A 26,124-nucleotide genomic window follows, 5' to 3' on the forward strand; every position below is an offset into this window, starting at 1 on the left:
CCAGTAAAGGTATATATACAGTAAAGATATGAAATCATCCATGCACAATTATACCACCAAAATCAGGAATCACGAGAACAGGTGGGTACAAATGCAGGACACTGGAGATGAACTTGCAATTAAGAGAACAACAACTTAAAACAATCTCATATACATGTAGACTCATATCAAAACTTCAGAATAACTGCAAACCAATAATCTACAATTGATACACAAACAAGGAATCTCTGGAGAAGAAATATATCTCATAGTAAATAAGTGCATAATCCACCATGAAGGGGGTCATTTGACATCATTCTTGGAATGCTGAAGTCGTCTTACACCTGATTCTGATTTCCTTTCCATCAAAGAATTTATGATAATTATAATTATATATAATTAAATATATAATTAAATAATGCAACGGTACAATTAAATGATACAGTTCTACAATTGTATTATTAATAACCATTTCTCTCGATGGTACAATGTAAGGTCTATAATGTCTTGTTTATCACATCACCTAGAATGGTGTAATGCCTATAGTGAAGAATCAATAAGATGTAACAAATTGTGAGGACATATTTATATGGTTACACTGTTTTTTAACCAATTTATGCATTTTATATTTTACTTATTTTCAGAGGGTGTATTATTTTTGTTATTCTTACCAGTTAAGTTATTCTTTTTATTATGCTATATAAAATATTTAATGGCATATAAGGCATTCTTCTCTATAAATTTTAGTTGCATAATATACACAATTTTACTATAATGCTAATTTTTAAAGAAAAATTGAATGTAATAGATAATACTAAATAGTAAAGATGAAAGCCATACAAAATGGGATAAAGAATAGATTTCCTATTTGTCTCTGCATATTTTCCATTCTACTTCTCCAGAGGGAGTCACTTAATCTGCTTAAGATCCATGATATAATAATCTGTATGAATGTAATTGTGTTTAAATATATGTATTTAATTCTGTAAAAAAAAAATAATAAAAATAAAATTCCAAAAAAATAAAAAATAAAAATAATCACCTTGGCTACTCTGCTGACAATATGGTAGGAGACAAAGAGAGAACAGAAGAGACCAGTTAGAACGCTACAGTCGGTTGCAAAATATGGCCCCAAATTCTTCCCTATCCCTCTATGCACCTTTCTTTACAAAATGACTTTACTGATCCCCCTCATAAGTATCTATTTCTCCATTCCCGTAGATTTGGAGAATCTAACTTTGCAACTGCTTTGATCAGCAGTGGGGAAGTACAGTTGTGGGAATGAGTCTAGATCTTAAAAGGCTAAGCTGCTTCCTCTTGCTCTTTTGCCACTATTAGGCCACTATGTTAAGACAGCTTACTGGACCATGTGTAGCATATATACGCCATCCCAGCCGAAGCCTCCAAACCTACCAGTCCCCATTTACTACATGAGTGAGCCAGGCAAGACCAGCAAAAGAACCGTGCTCCCACTCACCTGAGCCCAACCCAAACTTCCAACCCCAGAATCATAAACTAATAAATGATTGTTGCTTTACGCCACTACTTGCAGGGGTGTGTGGTGATAAACAACTGATACAGAGGCTATAACAACACCAAGGACATAGACAAGGAGGCTTAGACTAGGGTGAATGCAATGGGTAGAGAGAAGTACTTAGATTCTAGATATATCTTGAAGGTACAGCCAACAGGTTTTCCTAATAGTTTGCATGTGAAAGAAAGAAAAGAATCACAGATGACACCCAAGTTTGTGGTCCAAGTCACATAAAATATAAAGTTTCCATTAACTGAGATGGAGGAGTTCCTGTTGTGGCTCAAAGGTAACAAACCCGACTAGTATCCATGAGGACGCGGGTTCAATCCCTGGCCTCATTCAGTGAGTTAAGTATCCAGCCTTGCCATAAGCTGTGGTGTAGGTCACAGAAGTGGCTCAGATCCTGCATTACTGTGGCTGTAGTGTAGGCCAGCAGCCACAGCTCCCAATCAACCCCCAGCCTGGGAATTTCCATATGCCGCACATGCAGTACTGAAAAGACAAAAAAAAAAAGAGAGAGATTGAGAGCCTGAGTGGACTGAGTCCAGGAGCACTCCAAAGAGATAAGAAAGAACCAGTAAAGGAGTTGAAAAGGAGCAGAGGGGTAGGAGGAAAACCAGGAATTGTAGCATCTTTGATAACAGGGCAAGAGAGTATTTCAGCAAGAGACTTGTTTCCAAAAATGCTGATAGGAAAAGGTAACTATGTGACAGGATAGAGGCTGTGGCTCAACTATATGGAAATCATTTCGCAATCTGTAAATGTATCAAATCAACATGTACCTTAAACTTACCAATATTATGTGTCAATCATATCTCAGTAAAGTTGAGGGGAAAATAAATGTTGGTCAAGTAAAAGATAAAAAAAAAAAAAAAAAACAGACCCTAGGGGAGCTCCTGGCAGCTCAGCGACTTAGGGATCTGGCATTATCACTGTTGCAGCTTGGGTTGCTGCTGTGATGCAGGTTCAATCCCTAGCCTAGGAATTTCCACATGCCACAAGCACAGCCCACTCCTGGCCCCACCAAAACAAAAACAAACAAACAAAAAACCCCAAAAAACAGACCTTTGGACTTAGCAAAATGAAAGTCATTAGTGACTTTGAGGAAAGCTTTTTTTTTAAGAGTAGCAAGGGAGAAAGTGTGATGAAAGTGAGTTAGAGAAAGAAAGGGGCAGCATTATACTGTAAATCTACTACACCTTAATTTAAGAAATATTTTTTTAAAAAAAGCATAAGGGAAAGTAATTGAACACATGGATGTGAGTTTTGCCATAAAGGGGGAAAGAAATTGTGTAGTGCCATAATGATGAAATGAGGTCAAGAAAGAGTAATTATTTTAAAATGGAGAAAAAACAGCATGTTTCTATATTGAAGGGAATAATCCAGTAATGAGGGAAAATGTGATCCTGCAGGAGAGAGCTATGTGGGAGTTAATCTTTGAGTAGAGGAAAGGAATGGGATCTTAATGAGTGAGGAGTTCTCCTTGGAAACACAGAGACTCTCCCAGGAGACTCTACATCCCAAAATAACAGGAGAGAAATTAGAAGTAAATGCAGATATGCCTGCCTCCCACATCCATGGTAAATGTCATTGGTATTAAGGTATTTTTCCTACCTCCGAGACCAGAAGCGACCTAAAAATGCTCAACATAACCTTCCAGGTATCCTAATAGAGGAGAGTTGTCACACATTCAGATGACTCTTGAACAACCTGGGGGTTAGGGAACTAAGCCTCCCTGCAGTGGAAAACTCACATATGACTTTACAGTCAGCCCTCCCTATTCACGGTTCCACACCGACGTCAACAGACCCAGCCTAGCATGGACCATGTAGCACTGCAGCACATACTTATTGAAAAAAGTCAAAGTGGACTCTCTCAGTTGCAACCCATGTTTTTCAAGGGTCAACTGTACTTGCCAAAATATTTTGGAAGATCAAAGGTCAAAAAGGGGTGCAAAAAGCCTCTCCTTTCTCTAACAAGCAACACATTCACTGGAGACATATTACATTTATTTTTTTATTTTTTATTTTTTTTTTGTCTTTTTGCCATTTCTTGGGCCGCTCCCCCGGCATATGGAGGTTCCCAGGCTAGGGGTCCAATCGGACCTGTAGCCGCCAGCCTACGCCAGAGCCACAGCAACGCGGGATCCAAGCCATGTCTGCAACCTACACCACAGCTCACAGCAACGCTGAATCCTTAACCCACTTAGCAAGGCCAGGGATCGAACCCACAACCTCATGGTTCCTAGTCGGATTCGTTAACCACTGAGCCACGATGGGAACTCCGATATGTTACTTTCAAATTTGGAAATACCTCTATATCTGCTGTCCTTCTACAGAAACTGCAATGATTTGATAGGCAGAGTTGATAACAAGAAGCTTCACCAAAACCTGAAATCCAAACTATTTGTAATTTCAAAGCCAGCCATTTGCGTCAGAACAAAAAAAAAAAAAAAAAAAAAAAAAAAAACCTGTCACCCTTACACCCAAATCTGACCTCTTTCTAGCTTGCCTTTCTCTTCACTAAATACTAAACAGTCCCAACCTTTTGAATTCTGATACCATGGTCAATGAGGTTTTTTATTAGATGCTCAGCCTCTCCATTAGATCTTCCCTTACCTCCTAGGCCAGTGGAAACCATACTTTTCCTCTTTGCTGGCCACTTTAGTGAAGGCTAATCATCCTCCCAAGCTCTAAGGCCCAGAAGAATATTTCCATGCCACTTACCCCCTTACCTGTGAGGGCATGCATCCAGGTATCTTCCTCTCTAGTATATACTGATCACTACCATAGGCAATCTAAAACCTCAGAAACCATAGTCTATCTCATAGTCTCTCTCTCCATCCTGGGTACACAATCATCTGGGGTCAACATCTAAGTGAGTGACTCATCCAACACACGAGTCTCACTGTTCTTGAACACCTTCGTATCATCTCCACTTTAGCCATCTACATCCAAGGCCAAACCCTACATGCCACTGGCATCCTAAAATCTAAAACTCTAGTATTCTGCTCCGACCTAATGCCTTGAATCAATTTTCTTTCAGTGTCCTCCTGGCCTGGTCACCACCTCTATCCAGTCTAAACTTCACATTCCATCACTTCTACACCATCTTGCCAATACTTTGAACTCCCTTGTATTCCTACCATAGGTATGTAACAAAAATCCAAATCCTGGATATTCCAACTATTCATAATCTCTAGTTCTACTGAATCTTGCTACAGAAAGTCACACAATTATATGATCTAGTATCATTACAATGACTGCTTCTTACCTAACTGGCAAATCTTCCCAAAATCTCTACTCAGCTCTCCCATTCCCAATGGATTTGACAGCTGACTTTTCTTTCTCAAATTCTCTCCCTCCTTGTCTTCTAAACTCCACTGTCATTAGACAGTTCCTTCTCAGTCTTTTTCACTGGATCATCTTCCTTGTATGGTGGTGCTTCTCAGAGTTTCTCTTCTGTTTTCTTTTACTCCACAAACTCTCTCTTACCTATCACATTCATTTTCAACACTTACATGCTGGTAACATTTTAATCTCTACATAGCCTAGAATCCCATGCTTCACCCCCAAACCAGTGCCGCCCACTGCCCACTGAACAGCACCAAATGTGTGACGTAAAGGCATGCTCAAGACCATTTTAATTCTCATGTGATTCCCCTCTTCGGCAGTCATAAACATATGAGGCATCCTTGACTCCAGCTTTTCCTCATTCCATATATGAAAGTGGGCACCAACTTCATCATCTTAATACACCCTGAACCCATCCTATTCACTCAAGCCCCAAGGCACAATTCAGAGTTCTATCATGTACTGCCTTCACAATCGAGCCTTGTTCCATTAAAATTCATTCAGCACATTGCCACATAAAGCTGTCCTTAAGTTTCCTTCACTTAAAGTTTCTTCCCCATGGATCACAACAGTCTCAAGGATAATGTCCAAAATCTTTAACATGGTGGGGAAGAGGGCCTTTTATTATTTGGCCTTTGCCTATTAAACCTCATCTCTCTATTCTCTCTATGTTTTGTCCCTAACCTGTCCATTTGGCCTTATATATTCCTTGTACTTTATTTAACATCTTCACCAACCAATTCCTACTTGCTTTCAAAATTCAGTTCTAATAAAAATTCTTCCAGAAAGTCTTCTCTAAATTCCGTAAAATCTCACACCCAGTTTTCCCCTACCCCCCATCACAGTACTCAATGAATACATCTAATTATAATATTTACCTCATTGTGTTTTGGTCTTGTCTGTGACTTCCAGGCAATACTATTAATTCCTTGATGAAAAGTTAGGGACTTGGGGCCAGAGCGGATGTGCTGCCTTTGTTGAATATAAAAATAATGAATGCAGAATCTTTAATATTTATGACTCTTTAAAAATTCCACTTACTTAAATGTTTCAACAATTCAAAACCATTTTAATAAAAAGTTTCCACCATTCCAGAGTTCCCATCATGGCTCAACAGTAACAAACTCGACTAGGATCCTTGAAGATGCAGGTTTGATCCCAGGCTTCGCTCAGTGGGTTAAGGATACGACATTGCCATGAGCTGTGGTATAGGTCGCAAACGTGGCTCGATCTGGCATTGCTGTGGCTATGGCATAGGCCAGCAGATGTAGCTCCAATTTGACCCCTCCCTGGGAACTTCCATATGCAGCAGGTACAGCCCTAAAAAGCCAAAAAAAAAGTTTCCTCCACTCCCTCATGATTTATCCTAATAGCATATGCTAAAATCTGAAGATCTGATCACATAAACCAACCTGTTGAATAATTGTTAGAGTGATAATAAAAAGCAAATTCTGAAAGCAGAAAGGCCAGAGAAAAAGGTTTGTCAAGAGAGGGAAGGACACACCATGGCACCCAGAAAACCTCATAAGAAAACTATAGTTCAACATTCACACTATAACCATTTGTTCAGCAGCTTATCAGTCAAATTAACAGGCAGTCATTTATCTGACCAAAAAGACATTAGAGGATATATTCTAAAACAGTATAAAGAACTGAAATCTTTAATTTAGAAGCTTGACAGGAATTCATCATTGGTCCCAGCAAGTGAAATCATAAATCCTTAAATAAAATAACACACTACTGATGGAGTTTGAATTCTCAACTCCCTTGGGCCTATAGAAATGTTTTTGCTTCATGAAAAATGGAAAATTGGGAGTTCCCGTCGTGGCGCAGTGGTTAACGAATCCGACTAGGAACCATGAGGTTGCGGGTTCGGTCCCTGCCCTTGCTCAGTGGGTTAACGATCCGGCATTGCCGTGAGCTGTGGGGTAGGTTGCAGACGCAGCTCGGATCCCGCGTTGCTGTGGCTCTGGCGTAGGTCGGTAGCTACAGCTCCAATTCAACCCCTAGCCTGGGAACCTCCATATGCCGCGGGAGCGGCCCAAGAAATAGCAACAACAACAACAACGACAAAAAAGACAAAAAAGACAAAAAAAAAAAAAAAAAAGAAGAAAAATGGAAAATTGTACATTATTTAATGTCACAGCTTTTGAAGTGTCTTCAAAATATGTAAAGTAACAAGCTAATTGAATGAAAGCCAACATAAATTAACAAAATTTAAAAATCTTAAATGCAATTTTATTACTCCCAATGTGGCTTGGAATAGGTTTCAAAAAATGTCAATCTAGGAATTCCCATTATGGCTCAGCAGAAACAAAATCAGACTAGCATCCATGAGGACGCAGGTTCGATCCCTGGCCTTGCTCAGTGGGTTAAGGATCTGGTGTTGCAGTTGAACTGTGGTGTAGGTTGCAGACATGGCTTGGATCTGACGTTGATGTGGCTACAGTATAGGCCAGCAACTACAGCTCCAATTAGACCCCTAGCCTGGGAACCTCTACATGCTCTGGGTGTGGCCCTTAAAAAGCAAAAAAAAAAAAAAAAAAAAAAAAAAAGTTCAATCTATTGTTTGAAAACTCATAGGATTTTCAACACTGCTTTAAAATTGTGTATCAAATAATTTAAATGGAAAAAAACTGACAAACATAAATTATCCTATTAGCTTAGCAAATTCGTGTGCTTAGGAAATAGCACACACAACCTCCATCCAATTTATCACTGTGAATCAAAGAGTTATATTTATATAACTATACCATATTTTGTTATATTATTCATCTATAAGTCTGTAGTACTTTTTTAAAAATATACAATACTTATAGATCTCATATCTCCTACAGAAACATCTACTTCCCACTTGATTAAAGTTTAAATTATCACCCTAGGTTTCTTTTTTGAGAATCAACTGAGCTCACTGTTATATACCAAGAAATATTAAAATTAAGTTTTTCTATAGACCCAATAATAATACTGATGCTAATATTTCCTTATACTTCCTCCAAATATAGTTACAATTATAACTATATAGTTATAACTACAGTTACAACTATAACTATAATTGAATTTTTTATTATTTTTCTCTCCAAATATTAAACTAGAATACTCCTCTTGGGTTTTTTCTCAGTTCTTTCATTTCTCCTGTCTTCCCATCTTGATCTGCTTCACATCTAGAACTAGAAAGATCTAGCAAAAGCAATATTTTGAAAAGCTTTATTTTCTTAAACTTTCCAAACCCCAAACAGTAATATAAAGAATTTAATTCACCTAATGATTTATGAATAATTTTCAAAAATGTATCACAAGGCTATAAATATTATGTCTCAGAAGAACTATTCTAGAAATTTCACACCTGCAGGAAGGCCAAGCAACTTACTTAATAAGTACCATCAATCAATCAGCAAATGAGAAACTATTGTTACATCTCTACAGGCATTTATTCTCAAACTAATGATTTACCTTTTGTTTATCATCCTCAACTGGAGGCAGCAATCAATTAAAATCCAGTAAATTTTAGGTTGATAAAATAAATGTTAACAGACATGACAGTGCTAGACCATAGCCAGGTGATGAAAACTACTTAACATTAACCAAGCAAGCAAATAGCCAAGACAGAGGTTTTTAGTTACCTCTGATCTACTGAAACAAAATGCTTTGAAAATTGCATTCTTATTCAATTTTTATATCATACCTTTAAATGTAACGTTAAAAACTCCTGATTATTACATTTCAAAATTTAGATGAGTCATAATGCTGTGAGTGCAGGGATTGGATGTGAATCAAAATTGTAAACATGCACCTGCTTGCTAGTCAAAAAAGTCAATGTGGACAGATTTAGGAAGAGTAAAACATATAATCTTAAAATATATCCAGGGTTTTTTAAATGCTCACTTCTCAACTGTTAACACAGATCAGTAAATATGCCATCTGTCCATACTGTTCTAGAACATCTCAAAATTAATGAATATATATAACCTCACACCCTCACTTTATAATGTAGGTCCTGGAGACTAGGGTCTTTAGTGATAACTTCGCAGGATTCTGTCTCAGGGCGGTCATGGTCTGAGGCTTACCAGGGGTGAAAGTAAGGAAAAGTAAATGAGGTCCCAGAACAGCTCTAGCTTATGATATAGAATCATAAGCTTCTGTACCTAAATCTAGAACCTGAAATTGAACCATCAAATATAGACAATAAAACTGGCAGATAAACTGGAAGAAAAAGGCTAAGAATGGCCATTTTAGTTCTTGGCATAAGACCAAGACAATCAAGGAACCCATCGAAAAAGTGTGTTGAGCAGATGAACGATTGATTGCATGATACTTGACTGCATGACTTCATTGATTTTAAAAGCTCCAAATTCTAAAGTTAACAGAGTGATCAGGATGGCATGGCTGAAATTAAAACTAAACAGATAGTAGGGGCAACACAACTGCAAGTCTCTGCATAGCTGCTGCAGAGACATTTCAAAACATAGATTCATACATGTATGTTATATATAGATATGTATATAGAGAGATAGATAATACTATTTTTTTCAGGTAATTCCTGAGAATGAGGACAGAGCTGGAGAACTAGGAGGTCTGAGAAGAGGCCCTGCTGACCCATAAACCTTTGCATTAAAGTGGACAGGATCTGAGTGAGTCACTTGGAATTTGGAGACAGTCACCCCAGGACAAGCAAGACCCGGCTGGAATCGCCTATGCTTCCTTCGACTAGGGAACCGGTCAGGAGAGAGTGGGATGACTGCAACCTGCTGCAGAAAGGTATGCAAGGAGAGCGCCGACCTATTTCCGAGTCAGGATCCCGCTGAGCCCGGTACCAGGGCCGGCCCCACCCAGGCACCCGGGAGCTCTCTAACGCAGAAGGCCTACTCCTTCGGGAGTTCAAAACCTAGGCAAGATAGGACGAAGGCATAGACAAGACCTGTCCCCTTCCTGGCCGCCCACACCGCGACGCGGCCCTGCCACCACATGCTCCACTACCCCATCTCTCATCAGAGCTCCAGGCCCGCAGGGCCTCAGCCTCCCTCCAAGCAAGCTGAGTCAGGCCACAGGCTGGTGCGATCTGGCGGCCTCTGTGCAGGAGGCAGCGGCCCACAGCCTGCTGCCTGCCACCGCGCTTAGCTTACCTCCCTTCTGCCACAAGCTCAGCCCCACGCCGGCTGCCTGACGTGGCCCGCCCCGTCGTCTCGAACGCCTGGGGGCGGAGACTACTGGGAGACAGCCAATGGACTGCAGAATGCAAGGACATGCCCCGCCTCCTCCAACTTCGGTCCGCCCCCTCTCGCTGGCGCGCACGCGCGTCCAAGGCCAGGGCCGCGCACTGCGGCTGGTAGGTGGTGGCGTGGGCGGCTGAGCCTGGTTCTGCAGCTGCCCGAGGGCAGGAAGGGCGGCGCGCGCAAGTGCTGGCTGTGGAGCTGAGCCGCAGTGGGGAGTTAACCCAAGGGAAGGCGGATTAAAGACACCCGCTTGGAGACGCCACTGCGGTGTGTCGGGATGGCCCTGTTGGCAGCCTGCCCCTATGCAGCTTTTTGCGACTCAAAGCTCCTTCTTGGTATTTGGATATTTTGTTTCCTGGGGGATAACATTAGGATTCGAAATTTTAATGCAGACAGTATTCTTGGCCGTTTTGTTCTCCTTGTAGCTGCTGCTTGGTATCTACTTCACCTGGCCAACACACGTCCACCTGTTGGATATACAGGTCGTTCTAGCCCAGGCATTTCTGCTGTTTTAACCTGGGAAGAACTGACCCACCTAATTGTTACCATTATTGCTATTGTTATTATTTTTGTAATACGTGAGTGTCCACCCGCATTTTCGTGGGAAGGCTGTAAGACATCTGGCACAATGGAACAGAAGCTAAAAAGGCAGCAGGAAAAAAAAAATAAGGTTATGACAGAATGGAATTCTGAATGTGGATGACAGACATGGAAATTACATACAAGATGAAATAGTTAAGACAAGTTGCTCTAGAAGCCAGCCGTTTCGAAACCCAAGTGCACCTTTTACAAGCATTTGGGGAGCGCTATATATATATATATAGATATATATATATATCTATATATATATATATATCAGGGAGTTCCCGTTGTGGCTCAGTGGCTAACGAATCCGACTAGAAACCATGAGGTTGCGGGGTCGATCCCTGGCCTCACTCGGACGCAGACGCAGTTCAGATCCCGCGTTGCGGTGGCTCTGTCGTAGGCCAGCAGCTACAGCTCCGATTAGACCCCTAGCCTGGGAACCTTCATATGTGCGGCCCTAGAAAAGTCAAAAAGAGAAAAAGAATAAAATAAAAATAAAAAGTATCAAGCGTTCCCTTATAGGCTCAGCGGAAACCAACCTGAGTAGAATCCATGAGGACACAGGTTCCATCCCTGGCCTCTTTCAGTGGGTTATGGCTCCCCACATTGCTAGGAACTATGGTGTAGGTAGCAGACGTGGCTCCGATCTGGAATTGCTGTGGCCTAAGCTGGCAGCTATAGCTCTTGATTCAACCCCTAGCCTGGGAACTTCCATATGCCGCACCCATGTCCCTAAACAGCAAAAAAAAATAATAATAATAATAATAATAATTTTAAAAAAAATTAAAAATACCAGTACCTCGGCCCTATTTCCAGAGATTCTGATTTACTGTCTTTGCTGTGGGGCCTTGGCATTGGTATTTTTCTAGGTTTCCAAAGTTTCTATTAATGTGCTGACAAGAAGTTCTACTTTTCATTTGCAAAAAGAATTTGGTTTCCTATACTCCACTTTAGAAAAGTAGTTATATACCACAGACCATCTTCAGTTCTAAATCATCTAGTACGCTTTCATTCTCCAAGAAATTTATCTAAATTTGGAGTTCCTGCATAGCAAGGCAGGCTAATGTCACTGCTGTGTCTCTAGTCACTGCTTTGGCAATGTTTCAGTCCCTGGCCTGGGAACTTCTGCATGCCACAGGTGTGGCAAAAAAAAAAATTATCTAAATTAATTTTGGACCTTCTTATATATTCAATCCCTCTTACCCTTTGAGAGAAAGGAGTGTTATAAGGTTTATAACTGCCTTCTTGGTTTTATGAAATTTGATGATACTCCCCTTCAGTCTTAATAATTCCAAATACATCAGCACTTCTTTGAGGACTGTTTTAATCCTTTTTCAAAACTCTTCTTCTATTCTCATATTTCTTTAGATACACTGGTCACAATTATAATTTAACATTTAACTATGCAAACAAATAGTACCTTTCAACATATAGCACCCCGTTTAATCCAACTTTACAAAGCACATTTAATATATAAGGAAATTTAGGCACAAAGAGAAGCATATTGATCAAGGACATGCACCTAGCTAGTGGCAAAGCCAAAATTTGAATCTAGGTACCCTGGCTCTCCACAAATAAATGTACTGCCTTTGTTACAGAAAGGCTAGCTTTAGGAGGGTGTGGGGAAATGCCCATTTAAAGAATGATGGTGAGTCTCTGATTTTTCACTTTTAACACTTCCTCTAGATTCTGATTTTGGGCAAGATTGAGGGCCTTAGGCTGTTTGACCAAGAGCCTCAAACTGACTTGACAGCTTGCTACAGATTTTGGGCTAGCTGGAAGGCACAAGAGCTCAGCCTCTTGTGCGACATGTTCACCTTACTTCTGAGATATGCTTCTTCCATACACGGCTGTAATTCAGCAAGGATTGTTTCACTTTTTAGTTTATTTAATCTATTGCTATACCAGGCACTGTGCTAGACATGAGAGACCTCAAGATAAAATTACACAATCGAGAGCCTCAAGGAGCCAGTTCATCCTGGAGGCCAAGTCAGCCGCAATTGTCAGACTTATTTCCACAAGACTAGAAGTGTAGACTTTTCAAGCCAGAAAGTATATCAGAAGCTACCAGTCTGAGACAAGGTTGTTTCACTGACAAGTGCTGAAATGAAAAATAAGTAAATAAAGACAATATATTGTTTTCATAAAAATAAATTTTAAAATAAAATAAAAATTTATTCATTGTAAAGGGTTGTTCTTTTTGAGATTATGCTTTGATTTTTTTCTGTTAAAAATGGTCTAGGAGTTCCTGCTATGGCATAAGGGATGGGTGGCATCTCTGCAGCGCCAGAATGCATGTTTAATCCCTGGCCCCACACTGTGTGTTAAAGGATCCAGCATTGCCACAGCTGCAGCATAGGTAGCAACTGTGGCTCAGATCTGATCCGTGGCCCAGGAACTCCATATGCCACAGGGCAGCCAAAGAAGAAAGAAAGAAAAGAAAAATTTCATGGAGTTCCTATGGTGGCTCAGTGAGTTAAGAACACAACATAGTCTTTGTGAGGGTGCAGGTTCAATGCCTGGTCTCATTCAGTGAGTTAAGGATCGGGCATCACCACAAGCTGTGGTATAGGTCACGGTTGAGGCTCAGATCCAGCGTTGCTGTGGCTGTGGCATAGGCCCCAACTGTAGCTCTGATTTGACCCCCAGCCTAGGAACCTCCATATGCCACAGGTGCAGCCATAAAAAGAAAAAAAAGAAAAAAGTTCTGTCTTAATAATTAGTAGGTTAAGTTTTTGGGAGTTTTATTTACTTTAATTTCATTAAAGTCCTGTGTTATTTCTCAAAATTTTTTAATGTTTTACTGATATATTTTAGCTGTCACTTGATGGAGAGGGAAATTAAGATTGCAGAGGGACGAAGACCAGTTCTCTTTCTACTGCATATCCGTTGGAACAGCCTATTTCACGAGCAGGGCTAGAAATGTTTAAAAATAACAATAACACAGCTACAGCTCTGATTAGACCCCTAGCCTGGGAACCTCCACATGCCGCGGAAGCGGCCCAAGAAATGGCAAAAAAAAAAAAAAAAAAAAAAGACAAAAAAAAAAATAACAATAACAAATTTAAAAAGAAATCAAGGATAAGGATAGACAACAAAGATTAGAACTGATTCTGATAGGCCAGCTGTTTTGCTGGCCAGGAAACGAAGTCTCCCACCTGCTTAATTAGTCAGATTAGCTAAGCAGCTTGGTTTCCTTCTGCGCTGAAAGCAGAGAATGGGGCCTGAGGAAATACAGCTTCTATGGAGTACCTTTGATTGAGGTAACACCTAGGAAAGATCAGTTTCATTGAGTAGGGCATACCCATGTCTGATATAGGTATGTAGTGTACATACTTCCCGAGAATTTTTGAGAAATAGCAGGAAAAGAGGCCAAGGGACGAGAATCAACTTCATTCTCAAAACTTGCAGAGGGTGATCTAGACTTAATACCAGAAGCCCCGGCACAAATGGAAATTTCAACTGAAGGATTAAAACAGACTTCAAATCTGTATATTATTTTCTGGATAGGCTTAGATCATACATGCAAATGAACTCTTTGCCTTTTAAATATTCAAGACAAACCACCGTCTTGCAGAGGTAAGGAGGCAGACAGCATTTATCTGTTAAACTCTTTGTATTACTACCCCTGAGGTAGTTAAGCAGTTAGTTCTCTATTGTACCAGACCCTTTAGATAAGTACACTTTTTGAAGTCAGAATAGAAGGGCCTATTGACTTTAACAACAAAAAAAGAAAGAAAAACGTGTCCACTCCCAAATCATTAACTGAACTGAAAAGAATATGCTAACAAAAAAAAAAAAAAGACACTGTAGTCTGAATCCTGTGCTGTAAGAGAAGGTCATGTCCCCCACAGCATCAGGAGAGGCACAAAGCCTTGAACTCAGGCCCAAGCATGCTGGGCTAGCTCAACACACCCACACATTCATCAGCAGGCATGAAACTGGGAGGAGAAATTCAAAACTGAGTCACAGGGCTCCACGGGCGACACATAACAGAAAGTGGTTTTATTAGATTTAATTAGATGTGAGGCTATGGTTCCAATGTCTCCCCATTTCTTTTAGAGTAGAAGCCAAATCCTTAGAAAGGTCAATAGGCTATATATGATTTGCCTTCCTGCACCATATAAACTTCATTACACACACACACACACACACACACACACGTTATTAATTCCTGACCTTGCCTCCTATACTCACCCCCAGCCCATTCCACTCCAATCACCCTGCCTCCTTGCTGCTGCAGGATCTTGGCACTTGCCCCCACATACTTTCATGACTCATTCTACTGAATCGTTCAAGTCTTTGCTGAGATCTTACCTTCCAGATAAGGCCTACTCTCTGTCAGAGTCCCAGCAGGAAACAGATGGCACAAGCAAATAATGAAAATTGGAAGACAGTTTAACAAGGAACTATAAACAAAGGTGTGGGCATGGAGTAGAGATCACAAGGGAGGAGTTCCTCTGTGGCACAGTGTGTTAACAGTGCAGCACCTCCGTCACTGTCGAGGCACGAGTTTGATACCCAGCTGGGCACAGTGGGTTAAAGTGTCCATTGTTGCCACAGCAACAGCGTAGATCCCAACTCAGGCTCAGATTTGCTTGCTGGCCCAGGAACTTCCATATGCTGTGGGTGCGGCCATAATAAAAAAGAGAAAGCGAGAGATCACAAGGGAGACTCAGGAACATTGGGTCCCCCCAAATTACCTCTGAGCCTAAAGGAGCAAGTAGCAGGAGTAGTTGCCAAACATGGAAAAGGCTGTGTAGTAGGGACTATGTGACAGGAATTGGGACCTATGGTCAAGGAACACAACCAATCCATAGTAACCCAACAGGGAAAGAGCCCAAGAGTTAATACCTTGACCTCCTTCATTCTTCTCTCCCTAATCTTCTGAATCAAGGGAAGCCAAAGATGCAGCTCATACAGGTCTGTTTCCTGGGGCACAGTGAAGAGGCAAAAAAAAGTTATCTCCCATACTTACCTTGATTGCCTATAGCTGTTAGATTTTGCAGTGAAACAAACCACCCCAGAACTTAATGGCTTAAAATCACAAACATTTAGATTGCAAAAGCAACCATGTCTAGTGACAGTAAGGGTGGAAAAGCCCTAGGGAAGGGAGGGGGCCAAGCACCTTGGACAGGCTCTGTGCAACAACAACCCCAGAATCAGGAAGCTGGCCAGCTGCTGCCTGGCCCATCATGGGAGTGCTAACCCACTTCTAGCCTCTTCCAGGGAGAGTAAGGCAGGGTGCTCAAGGTCGTTCTGAAGAATGGGATCCCGAATACAGTCACCCACACAGAGTGTGCCAAGCCCCAAATGGTCCCGGCCATGGAATGTGGTCTATGAACTCAAACTCCAGGGATGTACTCCACAGCTTTCTTTGGTGGCTGAGCATATAGTATCCACCATTCTTCAACACTGAAAAAAATGCCCTTTTCAGAGCCTTCCACAAAGTCATGTAAAGGATTGTTGTGCACTGCAGAAATGTTAAATCTGAGTAGGTAAAATCAAACAGCAGTTCTCATGAAGCTGCTGAAAGGGAGATGCATTATTTTGCAGTGCAATTATACAACAATCCCAGAGCATTTTTCCATGCCAGCGTGTTAGGAAAGTGGGGTGGTGGTTTGGTTTGTTTTGTTTTGTTGTTGTTTTAACAAAGCAAAAGAAGTAATCTTTAAAAAAAAAGAGAGAGAGAGAGATACAATAAATGAACACAAGTAAATGATGCTGATGAAAAAGACTGGCTCCCTAAAAAAACAAAAATGAAAACAAAACCCAGAAATGTTTATTCATTCTCAGAATCCTGTGGGTTGCCTAGGCAATTCTTCTGATTTAAGTTGACTTTTGCTGGTTTCTCCTGAGTCTACTGGCAGCTGGCAGCTTGGCTGGTCTAGGACAGCCTCATTCATGTGTCTGGTGGCTTGTTCAATGTCAGCTGGAGCAATAGGGATAATGTGGCCATGTATCTATACTAACTGCAACCAATCACTTTTCTTATTCATGAGACACAATCAGATCCTTGCTCATATCAAGATACATTATTTTGATGTAATTGCCATCTTAAAACAATGCAAATTTTTATTTGACCCAACAATGTTTCCAGCCCCAAGGGACAGAACAAGACTAATCTAAACAAGAGATAAGCAAATTTTTTCTGTAATAAGCCAGAATGTAAATATTTTAGGTTTGTGAGCCAAGGGGCAAAACTGAGGATATTATATAGACACTTAAATCAAAGGAAAGAAAATATTATCACAAAATTTTTATTGATGATATCCAAAGTGTAATGATAATTGAGTACAATCATTTGTAATTCAGGTCTACTAATGAGGAGAATGGAATTCTTTGTTAGAGGATAACAGTTCATTTAAGTGGGATTCAGAGTTGGTATTTCCTTGTCATCAAAATCAATTCTAAATATTCACCAATTAATCCTGATTTATAATGAGGTTTTATGCAGTTCATCTTTGAAAATATCTTTTTACTCAGATAAATATGGCCAAATACTGATATCAACCTATGAGAGTATAATTTTAATTGAGCATATTTATTACTTGGAAGTAACTCACAGAATTCTATTAGATTCTTCCCTTGATATTTGCCAATTACCATGTCATTATATTGCAGATTAATCACTTCCAATTGAAGGTTAGGTGGAAGATCCTCAATTTCAAAGTTAAATGGATTTTGAAATGTGGAAATTTCCTTTCCACTTGCATTGAATTCCAAAAATGCTGTTGGAGCTGTATTTTGAGCTTAGAAAATATATCTCCTGCAAATTTTTGTAGGAATGAAGATCTTACTTCTTTTTAAAACTTAACAGTACTGGAAGTCTATGAAACAGCTTGACATTACTTGTGACTCAAACAGCATTAGGTTGTTTTTAAAATGACTTTCCCCCAGCATAACCTTTATATATAAGTACTATCTGCCTTGTAATTTTATATTGAGAAGCATGACCAAGTTTGCAGTGAAACCCAATTTTCCAAATCATTCAGTGTTCAGTAAAAGTGATTGAAGGAAGTTCTTATTACAAAAAAATTCACTCCTGGGTCTGAGTTCAAAAATTGTGATATAACTTTACCCCATCAAGTTATGGAACTGCTGTGTGGTAGGGCAAGTCAAAATATTCAGCTCCTATTTTGACAAAAATTCACAGAACTGATGATTGTGAAGTCCATTAGAGTAAATGAAGTTCACCATAGAGAATACTGGTTCAAAAGCAGAATAAATTGAAACACTTTCTATAAATTATACACTGGTGAACAGCATAATGATAAACCACAGGCTTTAAATACTTCTCATAAGCTTTATAAATTTGTCCAAGTAAGTCTTCCCTGCTCCACACGTATTTTTCTCACCATCATTTGGAACTCAGCAGATTCTACTTCAGGTTGTACTGAATTAAAATTTTCTAAATTCTTTGAAAATATTCTCATGTATGGTTTTCCTTGCAGATAATTTATAGAGGCTGATTCTTCAGTTCCTTCAAACTCAGCATTGACTCCTCAAATATACAATGTACTGAACAGTATTAGTAACATCTGTCGACCCATCAAGAGGCAAGGAAAGCCAGTGGAAATCATTTACTTTGTTTTTAAATTAACTATTGATGTTGCTTCCAGTGTCCTCGACTCTTTCAGCAACTGGTTTCAATGAAAGGCTGCTCGCCTTAAACAAGTTTATTTTCTTCAGAAATATTTCTTTAGCTGCTGAAATCAAATATGATTTAATTAACTAACCATCAGTAAACAGCTTTCCTTGCATGACTAACAAATGAAACACTCAAAAATCTACTTTCATTGCAGCTTTTTCAGTTTTATTTTTGTGAGGAAATTCTGCTGTGATGAAATGTTGCATTTTAAACTTTCATATTTTTCTGAACTTTGATTTCTTGTGAGTTGAGAATATTGTGATGAATCTGGGAATGTCGACACATATTGTAATCTTTTCACACAGGTATAAAGTCACTGAACAGTAAACACATACTTTGTTATCTATTTTGAAAGCAAAATAATCCATATCCATTTTCCTTTTAAGAGGATAACATAAAAGATGAGTGACATCACCAAAATGTTGAGATAGGAGACCTCAGCCTCTTCCCCCTACAAAGATCAACAATTAGATAGCTATCCACAAACAAAAAAAGGCTCTGAAAGAGCTCTAAATTCCATTTAAGAAATTTTAGCAGCACCATGGCACAAGAACAACTGGAAGAAAAGACAGGAGTTACCATTGTGGCTCCACGGATTAAGAACCTGACTAGTATCCATGAAGAGGCAGGTTCGATTTCTGGCCTCTCTCAGTAGGTTAAGGATCTGGCATTGCTGTAAGCTGCGGCATTGGCTGGCAGCGGCAGCTCTCCCATTCAATCCCTCACCTGGGAAATTCCATATACCACAGGTGCAGCAGTAAAAGGATGGGGAAAAAAAAAAAAAGAGAGAGAGAGAGAAGTCAGCTTAACCTCTACCTGCATCACCCTACCCACCCATCCCAAGCCAGCATGGCTCAGTGCCAACAGTAAACTTCCCAACTAAAAAGAGTTTCCTTCACCAGGAAAGGAAGAGCAAGGTGAGTGACCAGCTTCCCCAGCATTTTGGGACACTGCACAACACCCTACTTTAGATTCACCCAACCCATACGTGAAAAGATGTGATTATATGTAGAGATGGCCGAGATCAAGGAAGAAAAGAAAGGGCTACCAGTAGCAGCCATGCAGCTGAAGCTATTACAGTTCGAAGTGATCTGCTTTGCAGACAAATCCAGCAGATTTTGCCATTGAGGAAATCAATGGCCAAACAGCTACCACGGATCCCTATAGATTTCATCAGCTCTCACTCCAGGGGTATTCATGTTTACAGACACCAACCACCTGCCACATGAATCCCTCCCTGAATCCTTCCCTACCTCCAACCCTATCAGAGCCAGGGAATTGCATTAGCAGACAGCCCAAGCCTCTGCAGCTGTGTATATGCAACATGCCAGCCTATACCCATGAGGCTGAATGCCACTACTGTATGTACACTCAGGTTTAGCCCTTCCAGCTGTGCACTTGCATGCCTGACGCCTGTCACTGGACTCCACTGCAGTATGCACACCCAGGATGAGACTGTGTAGCCACAGGAGAACACACCAATGGCCATGGCCCACAAAGCTGCTTATGGGGCCAGATCAGGCCCTGTCTTCTGTCATTGGCCTGTACCATAGCTCTCAAAATCCAACTAGGAACCATGAGGTTATGGATTCGATCCCTGGCCTTGCTCTGTGGATTAAGGATCCAGCGTTGCTGTGAGGTGTGGTGTAGGTTGCAGATGAGGCTCAGATCCCACGTTGCTGTGGCTCTGGTGTAGGCCGGTGGCTACAGCTCCGATTCAACCCCTAGCCTGGGAACCTCCATATGCCACGGGAGTGGCCCTAGAAAAGGCAAAAAGACAAAAAATTAAAATAAAAATAAAAATAAATAAAATATAAACAAAATTGACGAACATTTAGTTAGACTAAGAAAAATTGAGAAAAAAGTTAAATAAATCAGAAATGAAGGCATTCCAAATGATAACACAGAAATACAAAAAGTCATACAAGACTGCTATGAACAATTATACTCCAACAAATTGGATACATAAAAAAATAGAAAAAATTCCTAGAAACCTACTACCTACTGCGTCTGAATCGTGAAGAAATAGAAAATTTGAACAGACCAATAAAGAATAAGGAGATTGACTCAGTAACCAAAAATCTCCCAACAAAGAAAATAGCCTAGACTCAAGAGCCTAGAAATAAACCCTTGAAGATATGGAAACTAATATGGGACAAGAGAGCAAAGAAAACTTAACAGTGGAAGGATATTCTTTTCAACAAATTATGTGCTGGAAAAACTGGATAGCCACATGCATAAGAGTAAAATTGGTTCCCTATCTTATACCACTTTAAAAAACTCACTCAAAATGGGTTAAAGACTTAAACATAAGAACTGAAACTGTAAAATTCCCAGAAGAAAACATAGGGGAAAATCTCCTTGACACCAGTCTTGTTAATGACTTTTTGATTTGACACCACAAACGAAGAAACAAAAGCAAGAATTAACAACCAGGATTACATCAACCTGAAAAGGTTCTGGCTAACAAAAGAAACACCCAACAAAATGAAAAGGCAACCTACGGAATGGGAGAATGTATTTGCAAATCACATATAGGACAAGGGGTTAATATTCAAACTATGTAAATAACTCATATACTCAATAGCAAAACAAAACAAAAACAAAAACCAAATAATGCAATTAAAAGACTGGCAGAGAAACTGAATAGATAGTTCTCTAGAGAAGACACACAAATGGTCAACAAGTACATGTAAAGTGCTCAACTTAACTAATCAACAGGGAAATAAAAGTCAAAACCAATTTGAGATACTACCTCATGCCTATTAGATGGTTATTATCAAAAAGACAAGTGACTGTGGTTGCCAAGGAGGAGGGGGGAGGAGGGGGGATAGACTGGGAGTTTGGGGTTAGCAGATGCAAATGATTACATTTGGAATGGATGGGCAATGAGGTCCTACTGTACAGCACAGGAAACTACAACCAGTCTCTGGGATAGAACATGATGGGGATGATATGAGAAAAAGAATGTATATGTATGTATGACTGGGTCACTATGCTGTACAGCAGAAAATGGCACATCACTGTAAATCAACTATACTTTAATTAAAAAAAGACAAGTGATAAGTTTTGATGAGGGTGTGGAAAATTGGGGACCCCTTTGGCACTGTTGGTGGCAATGCAAATTGGTACAGTCAATATGGAAAATAGCGTGGCTGTCGCTCAAAAAATTAAAAATAAAACTGCTACATGATCCAGAAATCTCACTTCTGGGTGAAGGAAATGAACGCAGGATCTTGAAGAGATATCTGCATTCCCATGTTCATTGCAGCATTATTTACAGTAGCCAAGACATGAAAACAACCTAAGTTTCCATCAAAGGGTGAATGGATAAAGAAGTTGTAGCATATGTATACACAATGAATATTATTTAGCCATGGGAAAGAAGGAAATCCTGAGAACATGGATGAATCTTAAGGAAATTGGGCTAAGTGAAAGAAATCAAAGACACAAATTGTATGATCTCACTTGTATGAGGAATCTAAAAGTCCAACTCATAGAAACAGAGTATAATGTTGGTTACCAGGGACTGAGGGGTGGGGGAATTGGGAGATATTGGCTAAAGGGTACAAATTTCCAGCTATAAGATGAATGACTTCTAGGGATCTAATGTACAATAAGGTAATTACAGTTAATAATATTATATAATCGTAAGTTGCTAAGAGAGTATATCTTAAATAGTCTCACCGCAAGAAAGAAAGAGTAATTATTTAATGTAATAAAGGTATTAATTATCTACAGTGTAATCATTTTGTAATATATGTGTATCAAATAAAAACAAACTTACAGTGTTATGTGTCAATTATAGCTCAATAAAGCTAGAAAAAAAAGTATGACATATAAAGCTTACTTTTCATATTCTGACATTATGGATCTATTCTGGTATTTTTTAAATGTAAAAATTATTCTCAGCTTGCAGGATCTACAAAAATAGCTAGTGGTCTAGATTTGACCCACACACTGTATTTTAACTACCTTAACCCAGCCCATTATGGCTATTCTTTTCCCCTTTGCTAGATACTTTCCCAGACTCTGTTATAGCAGAATATGGCCATGTGATTCAGTTCCTATGAGACTTACAGACTAAGGAGACTTTTCTTTAACCAGAAAAAGAGGGCATTATAAGAAGAAAGTCATTTGCCCTTGCTATGGTTCTCTTGCTGCTTCTTTAGCTATGGCCCTGTCCCCATCCCATCCCACCCGATACTGACATAACCCCCTGGCCTAGGCACTGATTTAACTCCAGAGAATTCCCAATTCTGCCACGTGAGGATATGATGATAAGTCTGCAGCCTGGAAACAGCCCTCAACCTCACCCTCACCCAATGCTGCTGGCACATTTATCTCTCAGCTTTCAGCTTTCAAAACTGTGAAAAATTAAGTTACTGTTGTTTATAAGACACCTAGTCTATGATATTTTGTTTTAACAGCCTGAGAAAACTATAGCACTAATGAAAAAAAAGTGCAGTGCCTGAGCAGACTAAAACACTAAGGAAAAAATTGTAGCACTCGTGGATTTCTGAGGTGTAAATATTTGCATTATGTCTGATTTCAAACTGTATACATGAGGTCAGTAGACATGAAGTCACACAAGATGTGCATAACCAGCACTCAGGAGCCCATACAAGCTGGAGGCAGCACTCGGAGTGACAACTGTGCTTCAGGCGTCTGCTAAAGTGGGATGTGTTTTGAGGGGAAGGGAGGTACATCATCCCTCAAAGAGTTAACTGTGTTGGGGAGCAAGGCAGGCCATCCTTGACTCCCTTTTACCCTTATAGGGAACACAGCTGTTCTCTCCAGCGTCTGTTTAATACTACCCCGACATTTTCTCTCTCTTCTCTTCTTTTTCTTTTTAATCTCTCCCATCTTCTATTATGTGTTTCTGCACAAATCTACTTTTGTGAGAGAATGGCCTCTCCTTTGTAAGGATGGCCAGCAGCTGGGGAACTGAGCAGTCACCACACATTTAAGTTCAGAGGTTTGCTCTTCTTCCGTGCACATGGAGGGGCTCAGAGAGAGCTGAATCCATCTGATAGAAAGCTTGTCCTGGGCTGTTTCCAGATTTGGAGACATTCCTACAGCCTGAAAATTTTAGAAAACTGATACTAGATAGCAGAGTGTTGTATATAACGATGCAGGAGGTATAGATCTGCTTTTACTAATATCAAGGTAGACTTTCCATTCTTTCCCCCCCCACCTCTTTTTTGGCCACCACCACAGCATATAGAAGAAGTTCACTGGCCAGGGATCAAATCCAAGCCAGAGCTGCAACCTAAGCCACAGCTGCAGCAAAGTTGGATCTTAACCCATTGTGCTGGGCCAGGGATCAAACCAGCAACAACATGGAGGCAAGCCAGATCATTAACCCACTGTGCCACAACGAGAACTCCAGACATTCTATCCTTAAGGGTCTTTTATTCTTAATTTTAAGGCTTCTACCTTTTGCAGTTTGTCACTAAGAGTTCAGATATGTAGCTTTTTATATGTATATAATTCATTCCACCTGTTCATTTCATGATCAGACTATTGAGTTTGAATCAGAGTGACACATTTGTAAGATTGTAGGTATCCATGATACAATATATTACATCTATGATATAATAATTTCATTGCCGGAGTTCCCGTCGTGGCGCAGTGGTTAACGAATCTGACTAGGAACCATGAGGTTGCGGGTTCGGTCCCTGCCCTTGCTCAGTGGGTTAACGATCCGGCGTTGCCGTGAGCTGTGGTGTAGGTTGCAGACGCGGCTCGGATCCTGCGTTGCTGTGGCTCTGGCGTAGGCCAGTGGCTACAGCTCCGATTCAACCCCTAGCCTGGGAACCTCCATATGCCGCGGAAGCGGCCCAAGAGATAGCAACAACAACAACAACAACAAAAGACAAAAAGACAAAAATAAATAAATAAATAAAAATAAAATAAAATGTAAAAAAATAATAATAATAATAATTTCATTGCCTTATGATAGAAGATCAAAAAAGTAATTTTAACAAATAAGTCTGATAATATATCTGACTATGGAGAGAATATCCTGTACATAATCAGAGTCTCTCATACAGTTAATATTTATTAGCTGCAATTTCTAAGGTTTTGAATAATAATTATTATTTTCTGGTATCAGGTTAATAAAATTGTTAGTGGTATGACCCAGTTAATACCAAAAGATAACCCCCCAGTCAAACAATCGTGCCAAAGTGCCTGCTATGGGCAGAGTGATAGAGAGTTTATACTTTCGAATCAGGGGAAAATGGGTGCCAATCCCAGAGGTTAGCCAACTTGGTGACATTGGAGCAAATTGCTTTCACTCTCTAGGCAGCATTTTCCTTATGTGTAAAATGGGGATAATAATAATATTTACCTCATGGATTACTTAAGGATTAAATGAGATCATTCATGTAAAACACTTAGCTAGTTTTTAAATTTCACCTACCCCCCCCCCCATTCCTTCAACAAGTATAAGTGCTATGTAGCAGGTCTTGGGCCCCAGAATAAGAGCTCAATTAATATGTTATTATTGTTGCTGCTAAGTTCTCACTGTGTGTTTAATAAACAACCACACTGCTGTCACAGGCTTGCAAGATTTTAAAATGACTTCTTACTTAATTTTCTCATGCTTCTCCAATTCTCCTCAGTTCCTCAAAGATCCACCCTTTCAGTTGCAAATATCCCAGAGCAAGAGCTGGCTTTATGGGTGTGTGTTCTATGTAATCAGAAAGTCCTCATGTTTGGTTTAGTGTCCTGCTGTTGCTTTCTTGAAGTTCTCAATAGGTTTTCAACAAGGGCCTTGCATTCCCCCCCCCCCACTAGATCTTACAGATTATCTGCCCTGTGTGGGATACAATGTTTCTGCATCCTAGAATCCAGAATTCTATTAGAACAACCAAGTATTCATCAGCTATTTCTTAGGCTTCTGTTCCCTTACTATTTTGGTCAGTAGTGCTTTCATTACAAGGAACAGAATCCCTTCCAGCCAGCTCAGTTAAAGGAAGAATGAAAGTAAGGAATTTCTCATCAAAATTTTAGGAGGCCCTCACTCTCAGGGGCCTACCCTGCCCTTACACAGCCCTGAGAGTGAGTGTCCCTTTAAATTTTGCATCCAGACTGTATTTGCCTCATCCTCATCTGGACCTGCTGTGATCCTTGGTAGAGCACAAAGCCCAAGAAAAAAGGGCACCAAGGAATTAAATATTCAAGAACAGGGATATAAAAAGTCTCTCTCTTCCATCCTCCAGTCCAACAGGACTTCCCATTGGCTGAATCCAAATAGAAGTCAGAGAGCAAGGAGGCCTTTTTGATGCAGACCATAGAGGTCATCCCAGAGTGGGTGGAGAGGCTGTGCGGCTCTAGAGAGGCAAAGGCAGACAACCCAGTACAGATTGGAAATGGGACAGACAGACAATAAATGGTATCCAGTGTGATTACCACTACTTATGCTATGTGTTAGTTCAGTCTAAAAACATTAAATTACTTTTGGGCTTTGCTTCTACATTTCTATTAAGTTTTTTAAAAAACAGTATACTTAAGGTTTATCCAGATGAGTCAGGATTCAGCCTCCTGACAAGGCTAATATTCAGTACAGGGCATCTCATATGTGGAAGGTGACCTCCTCAGAGACAGCCATTTAACTGACTCCTGACAGCTACAATTATGACTAATGGATCTATTCAGTGGCCATCATGCCCTGTAATCACACCAGTTAGAATTTTTTACAACATTTATAGCCTATCCTAATTTCTGTCAAAAGACAGAAAACCCTCCCCCTATATATATTTAAAATATAGATGTTGCTTAATATCAGAACATAAAAAATAG

General features: G+C 40.0%; 1 protein-coding gene across 17 annotated transcripts in view; it reads right to left on the reverse strand.

Annotated features, from left to right (window-relative positions):
- FOCAD (focadhesin) overlaps nucleotides 1-10,024 on the reverse strand; it is a 317,387-nt gene extending 307,363 nt beyond the window's left edge. For 8 of the 17 annotated variants that reach the window (XR_014820926.1, XR_014820919.1, XR_014820918.1 and 5 more), the window contains exon 1: nucleotides 9,990-10,024. The gene's annotated coding sequence lies outside the window, so the exon portion shown is untranslated. Of the gene's footprint in view, nucleotides 1-5,744; nucleotides 5,839-8,319 lie in introns of all 17 variants that reach the window. The other 9 variants (XR_014820920.1, XM_084983916.1, XM_084983950.1 and 6 more) reach the window with 2 other exon arrangements.
- Between the last annotated feature and the right edge of the window lie 16,100 nt (nucleotides 10,025-26,124).

This window comes from Sus scrofa, chromosome 1 (assembly GCF_054392235.1).
Source record: "Sus scrofa isolate SSC_HxYL_T2T_F1_AM1 chromosome 1, Sscrofa_HxYL_maternal_Yorkshire_Landrace_v2.0, whole genome shotgun sequence".
NCBI lineage: Eukaryota > Metazoa > Chordata > Mammalia > Artiodactyla > Suidae > Sus > Sus scrofa.